Below are 10,524 nucleotides of genomic sequence, written 5' to 3'. Positions count from 1 at the left end.
TTTGATCATTCACACACATAATATAAATGAATTATTACTGAACACAACCACATATAACATCTGAGCCTCATGTCTAAAAATCTGCTTGGGAAGAACATGTGCCCACTTTTCCACCAAATCACCTATAGAGGTGATGCAGCCTGCAGGCAGGGTTACAGTAAAGAGTCCATTTTACACAGACTTTGTGAGTCACTAATGCCATGGCATAATGAAAAAATCATTTGATGACTTTGGCTAAACAAATATACACACAATACAAATGTCATATCCAGATTCAAAGCCGCTTTTGCAGATTTCCGCTTTACCATCAAAAAGTGTGATTGGCCGACTAGTGAGGAGAGCCAGTATTTAAAGGGAGATTCCACATCTGTAAAAAATAGTATGGGTCTCAGATATACCATATTTCAATGCCAACCTCTTAGTACACTAAGAAAAATACATTTTGCACTCACTAAATGTCTCTATGATGTAATTTGTTACCAACACTAAACACTGCTAGAAAACTCAACACTGCCAGCACACAACTAAGCAGCACATGGCAAAGAAAGTGTTATGGCAGCGATGCCGGATCTTGGCAGAAGAGTAACAGAGTAGGAAGTGTACAAACAACATTGTACTATTTATAATTTTCCTATTTAATTTTCTAGAAAAACTTACTAGTGCCAGTGACTTTTTAACAATCTTCATTTGTAGGAACTGTATTTTAAAACCAGATTTCGCTGTCCATTTATTCTCAGATGTCCCTTTTTTGGTCTAATGCAATGTTTCTCAACCTTTTCACCTGGAGGGAACCGAATAAATTACTTTCAGATGTTTAGGAACCCCTGACAATAATAACAGTGTCAATACCTTACATGGTGGGTTAGTAGGAAGAATGTCTCCTAAATTGCTTTCCACTGGGATCAATGCCATTTATACATCAGTGTCAGTGGTATCTGTGTTCTGCGGAACCCTAGGGTTCCAGAGTTTGCTAGGTGTTCCTTGAGGTATGAACAAGTACCTTTCAGGTCATCAATGATCTTTTAGGCTCTGTGTAAGGGTGACATTCTTCCCACTGACCAGCATAATAAGAGGAATTCTTCCTACTGACCATCATGCTAATATATTATCAGTTGTGGATGTAGTAATTATAGCTATAGCAATGAAGACCTGCATATTTTTTCAAGGGTTCCCCCATGTTAGAATGGTCATGAAAGGCTGATTCAGATGGAAGGAGAAGGTTTATATTACATGTACTGTAGAAAATAGAAGATGAGATCAAACTTATGTGTCTATGTGCAATCCACCAGCAAAACGAGACGTAGGTGGGGTGCAGGTAATAGGTGTGTAGGTCTGTAAATGTGAACTTATGCAGATCTCTACTTTGTACCATGAACTACTTCTCTTTCTTCACTCAGAAATGTATACTGAGAGCAAATGTTTTCCTTTCCATGTAACAGGGCAATGACCACATCTGCTGGTTGGTTACCATAATGCAATACAGTTTGATTTAGGCCAATCCAGATCCTACTGTAAATGTTTCAGCAGTTCCTTCTGTTTGTACACCAAGAATAATAAATACAGAAATTATATCAGGATATGTCTGGTTCATGGCCCTGGAAAATTATATCTATAGCATAACACAGAATACACAAAGACTTGCTCTCTTTACCAATAGCATTCGACAGCTAAAATTCGGGAGGAAAAAAAAAAAAATTAATGGTGTTCGAATTCGATGTTCGACCACCCGAATTTTTTTGCTATATTCGAGCGAATAGCTGCCGAATCGAATAGTGAGCTATTCGACCAACACTAGTTATGAACATGCCTATACTACAACTGAAAAAGCAGTGATCAACAGACACAGCTGGCGTGCAAAAGTACATCTGCTCACGAAGAGTCAGAGCCCACTGAACGAGTGAAGAGAGAGAAAGAGGTAGTTTATCGGAGAGGAATTGCTTACTGATCAATGGACCACTAGCAATGCCTAGAGGAACCCACTTTGAGAAAGGCTGGTGATGTGTGACATATCATGTGTATAAATTAGGTTTATTATATATCATATCACCACCATTCTACTTTACACTCTTACATTTATGGAAAAATAATATTTGTAACAATTGTGACTTACAGCTGCATTCAGAGTTATTGCAGTAAGCTGAGGGCAAGACTAATCATTGCTTTTATGTTTATTCTTTGTAGAGCCCTGAAGAGGAACCTCCACAAAGGATGTTAGAAGAATTCATACCAGGATTTTGGCAACCTCAGGTCAGCAATGATTACCAACATGCAAGCAGCTTCACCCCTGAGGTCAGCAATAATTACCAACATTCAAGCGGCTTCTCCCCCTACAACGGAGAAGAGGAAAGCCTGTACAACATCCCAGGCTCCTAGGCCAGCCCGGATTCTAACGGTCTTCCATCCTACGTATACCATCAGTTTTATAGAGCCGGGAAAGAGTCCATCCAGCACAAGGTAAGCATTTATTTTTGTTGTTAAAATAAAATGTTTGCAAATATAGAAATAGAGTTAGTATATTTATGTTTTAGTTTTTCACATACGAACATCTACATATACATACACCTACAAACAATATACTGAATCACACTATATTATATTTCCTGCACACACAAACACATACACTACTTCTGTGGAAGTTGAATACATTACACTTTCTGATCATTTAGATCACCACATTGGAGTTACCATAACTATATGATTGTTGCAAAATTTTTCTTTAACATTCAGAGAGATTGGCCAGCTAATTAGGGGAAGTTGGAGGCCGTAGTATAAAGAACAATTCTGTAACACATCTTTTACATTGCTGGCATGAGCACAGATCTCATACCCCTGTGGATTACATATAAAATAAAAGCACAATCCTAGTTCTTTCAATTCCTGCAAACATGACAACACACCCATCCATCCACTCAGCCAATTACTAGACATACAATGTTATTTTATACACAGACATTTGCCAACTGATCACTGAATTCACTGACATTATTCACGAAATTCCACCAAGGCCTCTAGGGGAGATCTTTTTGGAGTTTGGCAATTCCAGGTCAGGGATGATAACCAACATTTAGGTGGCTTCTCCTTCTACAACAGTGAGGAACAAATCCTGAACATCATCTGAAGCTGCTCTGCCCATCCATAACTAAACCAGCCTTCCAACGTAGATATACCATCAGTTCTATGGAGCCCTGAGAGAGTCCATTCAGCACAAGTGAAACATTTTTTTTGTTGTTGTTTGATATACAGGTTATCAATCAAAAATCCGGCCATCGATAATCCGGATCCTTCAGTTTCCCGGCATTACAGCTGCCACTAGATGGCGCTAATGCATTATAATTACAGGCATTTTAAAAATCCTGAATTTTCGCAAATTCGGCACTCCTCAGGTTGTCGGATTTTTGAATGTCAACCTGTATTTTAGGTAAAAAAAATTCAAATACAAAAAATAAAAAATAAATATAAAATAAAGTATATTATATTAACAATAAGTATTAAAAATAGGTAAAAAAAATAAGTATATTTATGTTTTAGTTTATCACACACACAAACATCAACACATATACACAAACAATATAGTAAAATACACAATATTACATTTCCCATACACACAAATCATACATCACCATTCATCATCATCATCATCATCATCATGTCATTATTACTCCAATGATTTAGTTCCACCAATTTCAGCTATGTGGAAATCCCTTCTATTACCCAGGTGTATGACTGGCCGGCTACTAAAGGGAAGTTGGAGGCCAGAAATTAAAGGGGAATTTCACATTTGCATTCTTTACACAGACAATTTCAGAATAGGGACACTGGGGGTTTAAGGAGGAGGTATAGGAGGGGGTGGAAAAAGGTAAAAGGTCAGGAAGAGGAAGTGGGGGTCTTTTCTGGAGAGACAGCGTGCACGGAAAGTTTTCCCACACTCCCTCACTCTTGATTGGTTAGTGGAGTTATTAGATGTCAGTGTGGGGGGTTTTTTGGTTGGTAATAGTGCGGGCAGTTGAGGTCCTCGTGGGGAGTCTGCTGGTTGATAAAAATGGTTATAGATTTAGAGACACATCTATGGTATGGAGTTCCTGGTTTTTAGTTAATGGTTTGGTGGAAATTGTTGGGGGGATCTGCACAGGAAAGAAAAAGATATAAATATTTCCCAAGCTGGGAAGTCTGGAAGCAATTGTGGTTAAGGTGCAGAACCCAAAGAGGTATAATGTGGTGGCCTTCGAGGACCAGCAACCAGTAAGCTGAAATTGGGGAATCAGTATTTTTATTGTATTGTTATTGTTCAATGGTATAATTATTACGTGTATACTATTTGTTGATACTTGATTGTTGATACTTGATGTTGTGTTTATATTGGTATTTATGATAATAAAGTTATTAGTTATTATTTTTGTTATAATAAAAGGCCTATGGGCCATTTAACCAACATATGGTGTGGTCTTTATTTGGGGTTTAAGTGTTAAAATTGTGAGGCAATAAAAAGGGGTTAAGGGTTTGTAGTCTGGGGTATGCAAGTCTGCGTAACTATGTTTTGCCACAATCAAATAGGCACCATTGCATCCTCCAGATAGTACCACCCCCTCCCAGCAAAAAGCCAAAACGCTCCACATGTTCTTTAAATATCAATAAAGCTCTACTAGTATAAAGCCCCAGGCTTTAGGTAAAATCAATAGCAGTTATATAGTGATATACAAAAATATTAGAAAATCCCTAGGTATAGCAAGGTAATCTGAACAGGGAGAGAACTGAAAATAGTGAAGTGGGAGCACGGTGACACTGCCATAGAGGTTTCCACCAATCAGGGTGGGAGAACAGAGAGACCAAAATAAATCCAGAAAACAGGCAGGGATTTTATTAACAAAATCCAAACAAATTTTTTTAAAAGGGGAAATCATTTTCCCCAAAATACACCAAAAATTTTTGGGGATGCAACAAGTTAAAAAAAAAAGCCCATGCCAACAATAAGGCAAGTGTAGTGGGAGATATTTAAATATCAGTCCTCCAGGAGGGCAGTCAGTAAATGTCACAATAGACATAAACAAGCGAGAGAAGGTAGAAAACTATTTCACCTATGAAGCAAGGGTAGGTAGAGCTGAATAGAGGCATCACAAAGATAATGAGCATGAGCCTTCAAGTTGCGTAAGCTTGCTCTGTACTAGGAGGTTGTATTTCAACACCACAGGGAGATCCTGAGGAGGTGGAACCACCAACACGTTTAGGAGAGGAGAGGGATCTTCTAGGTTAAGCTTGTGATGTTTCTGTAGAGAGGCCCAAGTCCTATAGGCACTTGACAGCTTGACCTGGAGTGGTAACATGTGTTACCAATGTGTTACCAATGGTAAATAAATGACATCCAAAATGGGAAGCCCCATCTATGTTGAATGTGATTGTGCTGAAGTAATTGGATGTACGGTTTCATGCCCTCCTGTTTTTGAATAGTAGCAAATATCTGGTGGGAATGTCCCTGGAATCTCAGGGGATTCCTTTTCTATAGAGACTTACAGAATATGTTCTTTAGCACAGTAAAAAAACACTAGTACATCATGTGGGTGACGTATAGGCTGACACCTGGTTAGGGCCCGATGAACACGATCCATCTCCAAATGTTTAACCGGTATTTCAGGCACCAGCTCCTGGAGGAGTGCAAGCAAAATAGAAGATCAACAATTTGTTCCCAAAGATTAGATTAGATCAGATTGGAGCCTTGTGCTCCATTTTCAGCATCTTCTAATTTGTTATGTAAGGTCTGTATTCATAATTTGAGTTAATCAATATCATCCACATGTGGTTACTTCTGACAGATGACCCTCAACTTGCACATTGTAGTGGTGAAGCTCTTAAAGCCCCCTTAAAAAAGTAACAAAAAAGCAAGTCTTCTAAATTGAGCATCATGCAGTATTGATTATGAAAGGAACTCCAAAATAGGAGAAACATGAAGATAAGAAAGGGAGCGATTTGCAAAGTCTCCAACTCAGATGCTGGATGGTTAGGTAATGGTGATTGTTGGAAATAAAGTCTGCATCATCCTGCAGACTATCTGAATTGAATTGCAGCGCCATAAGGTGTCTTTGTGTTTAAAATGTCCACTTCAATGGGTGAACATGCCTAGCAGAATTTCTTTTTAACATTAGGGTGAAATGGCTGGATAAGTAGGGGAGGTTGGAGGCCGCAATTAAATTGACATTAAAAAAAAAAACAGTTCTGGTTATCACTGTTCCATTACCTGCAAAAAGATAAAGAGAGGCCCGCAGCAGGGAATATGCAAGGGGCTACATGACAGGTGTGCTCGTGCTGCTCTGAAAAAGGGGGGGGGGAGTAAGAGAAAGATTAGATTTCAGTAGAAGGGAGGGTCGGAGAAGAACCAGGGGGTCGAAAGTTTAAAAGGAGTGGGTAACAGAAGCTCAGCACATTTTTGGGGAGAAAGAAATTTCCCACCCACCCGCCCTGTTATTAGGTGCGTGGGGGCGGTTGAGGTTGGTGGAAGACAAGAGTTCTCGTTTAATTACGGTTGGGGGGGGCACCCAAGGTGGTGGTGAACCACCCTCCCCTTCTGTTAAGTGGAATGTTGAAGGCCCCTGAGGTGGTGCTGTGCTGCTAGGGGGCCAGAATGGCATGGTGGTTTTTGTGATCACGGAAAAGTGGTGGTGGTGGACTTTGCCTTCCGGACCGGCAACCTAGTGGTTTTGGGAAATGGTTTATTACAGTTGTATTTGTTTTGTCAAATAAGGGGTGAAGCGAGAGTTGATAGGTTGGTTAGTTAAGGGTTAATGTTAAAAGTGTTAGCTATATATGTTAAATGTTCTTTAAATGTTGTTTAAATGTTATTTAAATTTATTTATTTGTTTGTTGGTTGTTTGTTTGTTATCGTAATTGATTACTTGATAAGTTAATTTATGGTATTGTTAAATTGTTAATTTTGGTTAAATAAACGGCTGCTTGCCAGCCAATTTAAAATGCATACAGGTGTGGAGTTTTTATTGGGGGGTTTGGGTTGGCCGCAAATGTGCCCCCTTAGAGAAATATACTTTAGTTTAACTGTAACATCTTATAAATACAGTTTGATAATCCAAAATTCTTATATGCAATGAAGAAAATATTTTAATATATAAAAAAAGGAAAATTTTAATCACTTGTTTTATACCGACTTGACCAACCTTTGATCTATGCTTGTGCAAATAGATAAAAATCTTTATCCTAACAACATCAACCAGCTTTATTCTGATGGCTGTTGTACTTTATTGTTTGAAGGTATGAAACAGTTTACTTTATATCTTTAAGTTTACTCAATTCACTAGTACAGTAATTCCAGATCTACAGACATGGCACAAAGGTTGTCATATTTCACAGTTACACGTGAAGAAATGCACGTGAACATGAATTGCTGTCATTAATCAGGCAAAGGTTGACAAGTGATACAACTGCACAGACGGAATACACCAAGGGGAATTTTCTCGAGATTACCTAGAATATCAATTTGAATGAATAATTACAGGAATTGGACTTCTGGAATAGAGAATTATTAATATAACAGATCCTTAACCTAAATTTTGATACAGGTATAGTCTCCATTTTCTTCTTTGAAACTCTGTATTCAGAAGGTGAAAAGTGCTTTTATGATTTATCCTGGACATTTGTTTTACAGCATTAAAAAATTGCCTTTAAGTTACTGTGAGGAATTGTTGGGTCACGGTTCGACAACTCTTTTTGGATTCTAAGAATCTTTTCAACTTTAAGTGGCTTTCAGGATGTGATAAGCAGACAAGACCAGTAGTATCTTCCGTACAATTTACATTATGAACACCAAAGCAGGTAAGTCATGATCTTAATCCAGTGGTATAGAAACAGTTGCAGCAAAGGTAGCAATCTGCTCCGTTCTTCATGAATTCTACAAAGCTTGTCTCTTTCCCTAACTGTTCCAATGGAATCATCACAGGAAGATTGGAAGCTTGGAGACACTTTCATATTCCCAAACTGTAACAAAGAATTAGTGTTGTTGAATTTCTTTTGAAGAAAATCATATTACTGTAATGTCTAATTAAAAGTAGTTTTTGGTTGTTTCAGCATTTTAGTAGTTTGCTATGGCACACTTTGTGATAGTTGGCATACAGATATGTAGATTTGACTTCTTTTGGGTTTTTATACTACAAGCAGTGCAAACAGAATTCTTACCTAATGAGTCCTTGAGAAAGTAACATGAATGTATCCTCTATATACTGCATTAGTAACCAGACAGCAGCATTTGCAGTTGTAATGGGCTTGGTTTCCCCTTGTACACAGGGATGGGCTGAGTAAGGGGTAAGAGCAGGAAAGGCTAATAACTAGGTTGCTGTTATGGGTGCAGCTAGGGCAATAGCCTCTACTGACTTTAAATTACCCCTGAACATTTCCTGCCTTCAGTCAGGTGGGGCTATCAAACTGACAGCCATACCTTGCAGAATACACAGACAGAGCAGTTCTCCCATGGTTATTAGTTGAGCTCCATGAGTGATATCTAGCTCTACTCTTTATCAGGACTGCCGACACGGGCCTACAGAGAGTGCAGGGGACAGGCCAACAACGTTGCAGTCTTCTATTAAGCCTTCAATCATAAATTAGTGTTAAATAGGTTGTCATTACTTTAGGCTTATATAACAACAAGTTCCTAGCGCTGTAATTTCACCATGTGGACTTTTCATACTTCCAGTGGATTCAACTTTGGCTGTTTTCCTTTGGAAATATTTCTATTTTTCTTACACTCTTTGGTGTTCTTTGATGAAAGAGAGATGAGAAAAGTGGTAGTTTACTAAAGCACAATGCCTAGCACCAGATTTTACAAATCACAGTAGACTTTCTTCTTCTTTTTATGGTTGGCTCAGATGAGCCATCAGATGTTTTTATTGTAGTAGTGTAGATTTGGGGATATATTGGTGGGGAGACAAGACCAAAGGATAGTCTATTGTGATCTAAAAGATACATTGGTTGTATCATTTATTATTCAGGTAATGCCTGCAAGTTCCGTCGGCAGCTCTCCTGGTGCCTGTTAAAACTAGTTACACTTATAAGTCAGCACAGATTTCAGACCAATATCTGACCATAATGGTAAGGCAAGCCATTGATAAATGGCATTAATTTATTACATACAATCCTACATGTGAATTAGCCCAGTCTGCACAGAGTACAGAATTGCATGACTTTCACATGATCATTTGATGTGCACATCCGAGTGAAATTCCAAGCAGACATGTATTAGTTATGATAATTATAAAAAATATCCAATGGTGTGTATATGTAGGCAGTGGTCCCCTTACATAAAAACAATTTGTTATCAATACCATCATGGTATTTAGCTATATTTAGTTACATAGCTTATGTTTATAAGAAGCAATGCAATCAAAGGTTCCTTCCTTATCAGTCATCTCAGATGTCATCAGTGAAAGGTTAGGGAGAGCGTTAAAAGAAACAGTAAAATGTATACTCAATAACAGACAGGCAATAATTGCCCTTTGGTGAAATTTTACAATGTTCTGTGGGTAACTACAAGCACCAACATCAAGGGCCCTTTCAAAACTGTCCATTCTTAGGTGAGGCTGTAGCATATGATGTGTTAAGTCAACCTTTAAATGGGCCACCAATTAACAAGAAAAACACCAATTCACAAAGTAAAACACACAGCATTTTGTGCAATACATAGCCCCCCTTTAGGACATAATAGTATAGCGGAGTTACTATGCATTCTGGTGTGCTGCAAATGTATGTGTGTTGAATTTGTATTGCCTTGTGCTGCATTGGGACACCATTCAAAATATATTGCACCACAATGCCAATTTGATATTTAAAAATGCACAGACTATAGTCTTTCTAACCTTACTTATGAATTAAAAAGTACTACAGTCTATACTGCAATGTTTCTGCAAACTGTAATTCACACACATTATAGACATAGTAACTTCTAGAGGTGAATCATATGTTGAATTTTTGTGTTTAGGTAAAAATCTGGTGCAACAAATATTACTGGATAAGCTTGGCCACTCTTTGACTCCGGAAGTTAAAGGTAATTAGTTAGTAATGAATACAGACTATTCCAATTTGGAAATTTGCCTAACCTAAAGATTCATTTGTTTATATTTTTACTTTCCTGGTCCCATCTGTGCACCACCAACATGCAAGTTACATTATTAAACACATATCTTCTGTTTTTATTACATACCTTATTTTAGACTTTTTCCCTGAGTTTCCGTTTTTCTTTATGTGATGCAGGCAGATCATAGCAAGCAGAGGGTAGTGGCAGATTGCTGTACATAGTTTCAGAAATATATTGCTTCAACATTCCTCTGCTCTCAATAGTTATCAACCCAGATGCCAGAAGTAGGGTGGCTCGTAGGGTGGCTCCGGGTGAAGTTATGTAAAAATAAACATGCCATTAGGGTTGCGTGTCATTCTGAAATATGAGCATTCCTAGGTAGGCTGTCCAAGGTTATGTCTAAATATGACGTAATGCATCCATAATTGAAAAAAATGAATCCAATAAATAAAAGGATAAGC

General features: G+C 38.1%; 1 pseudogene; it reads left to right on the top strand.

Annotated features, from left to right (window-relative positions):
- Positions 1-561: 561 nt before the first annotated feature.
- LOC140342536 (NACHT, LRR and PYD domains-containing protein 12-like) overlaps positions 562-10,524 on the top strand; it is a 19,083-nt pseudogene continuing 9,120 nt past the window's right edge.

This window comes from Pyxicephalus adspersus, chromosome 12 (assembly GCF_032062135.1).
Source record: "Pyxicephalus adspersus chromosome 12, UCB_Pads_2.0, whole genome shotgun sequence".
Taxonomy (NCBI): Eukaryota; Metazoa; Chordata; class Amphibia; order Anura; family Pyxicephalidae; genus Pyxicephalus; species Pyxicephalus adspersus.
The sequence above is the reverse complement of the archived record's forward strand: the minus strand, read 5'-3'. Positions and strand labels throughout refer to the sequence as shown.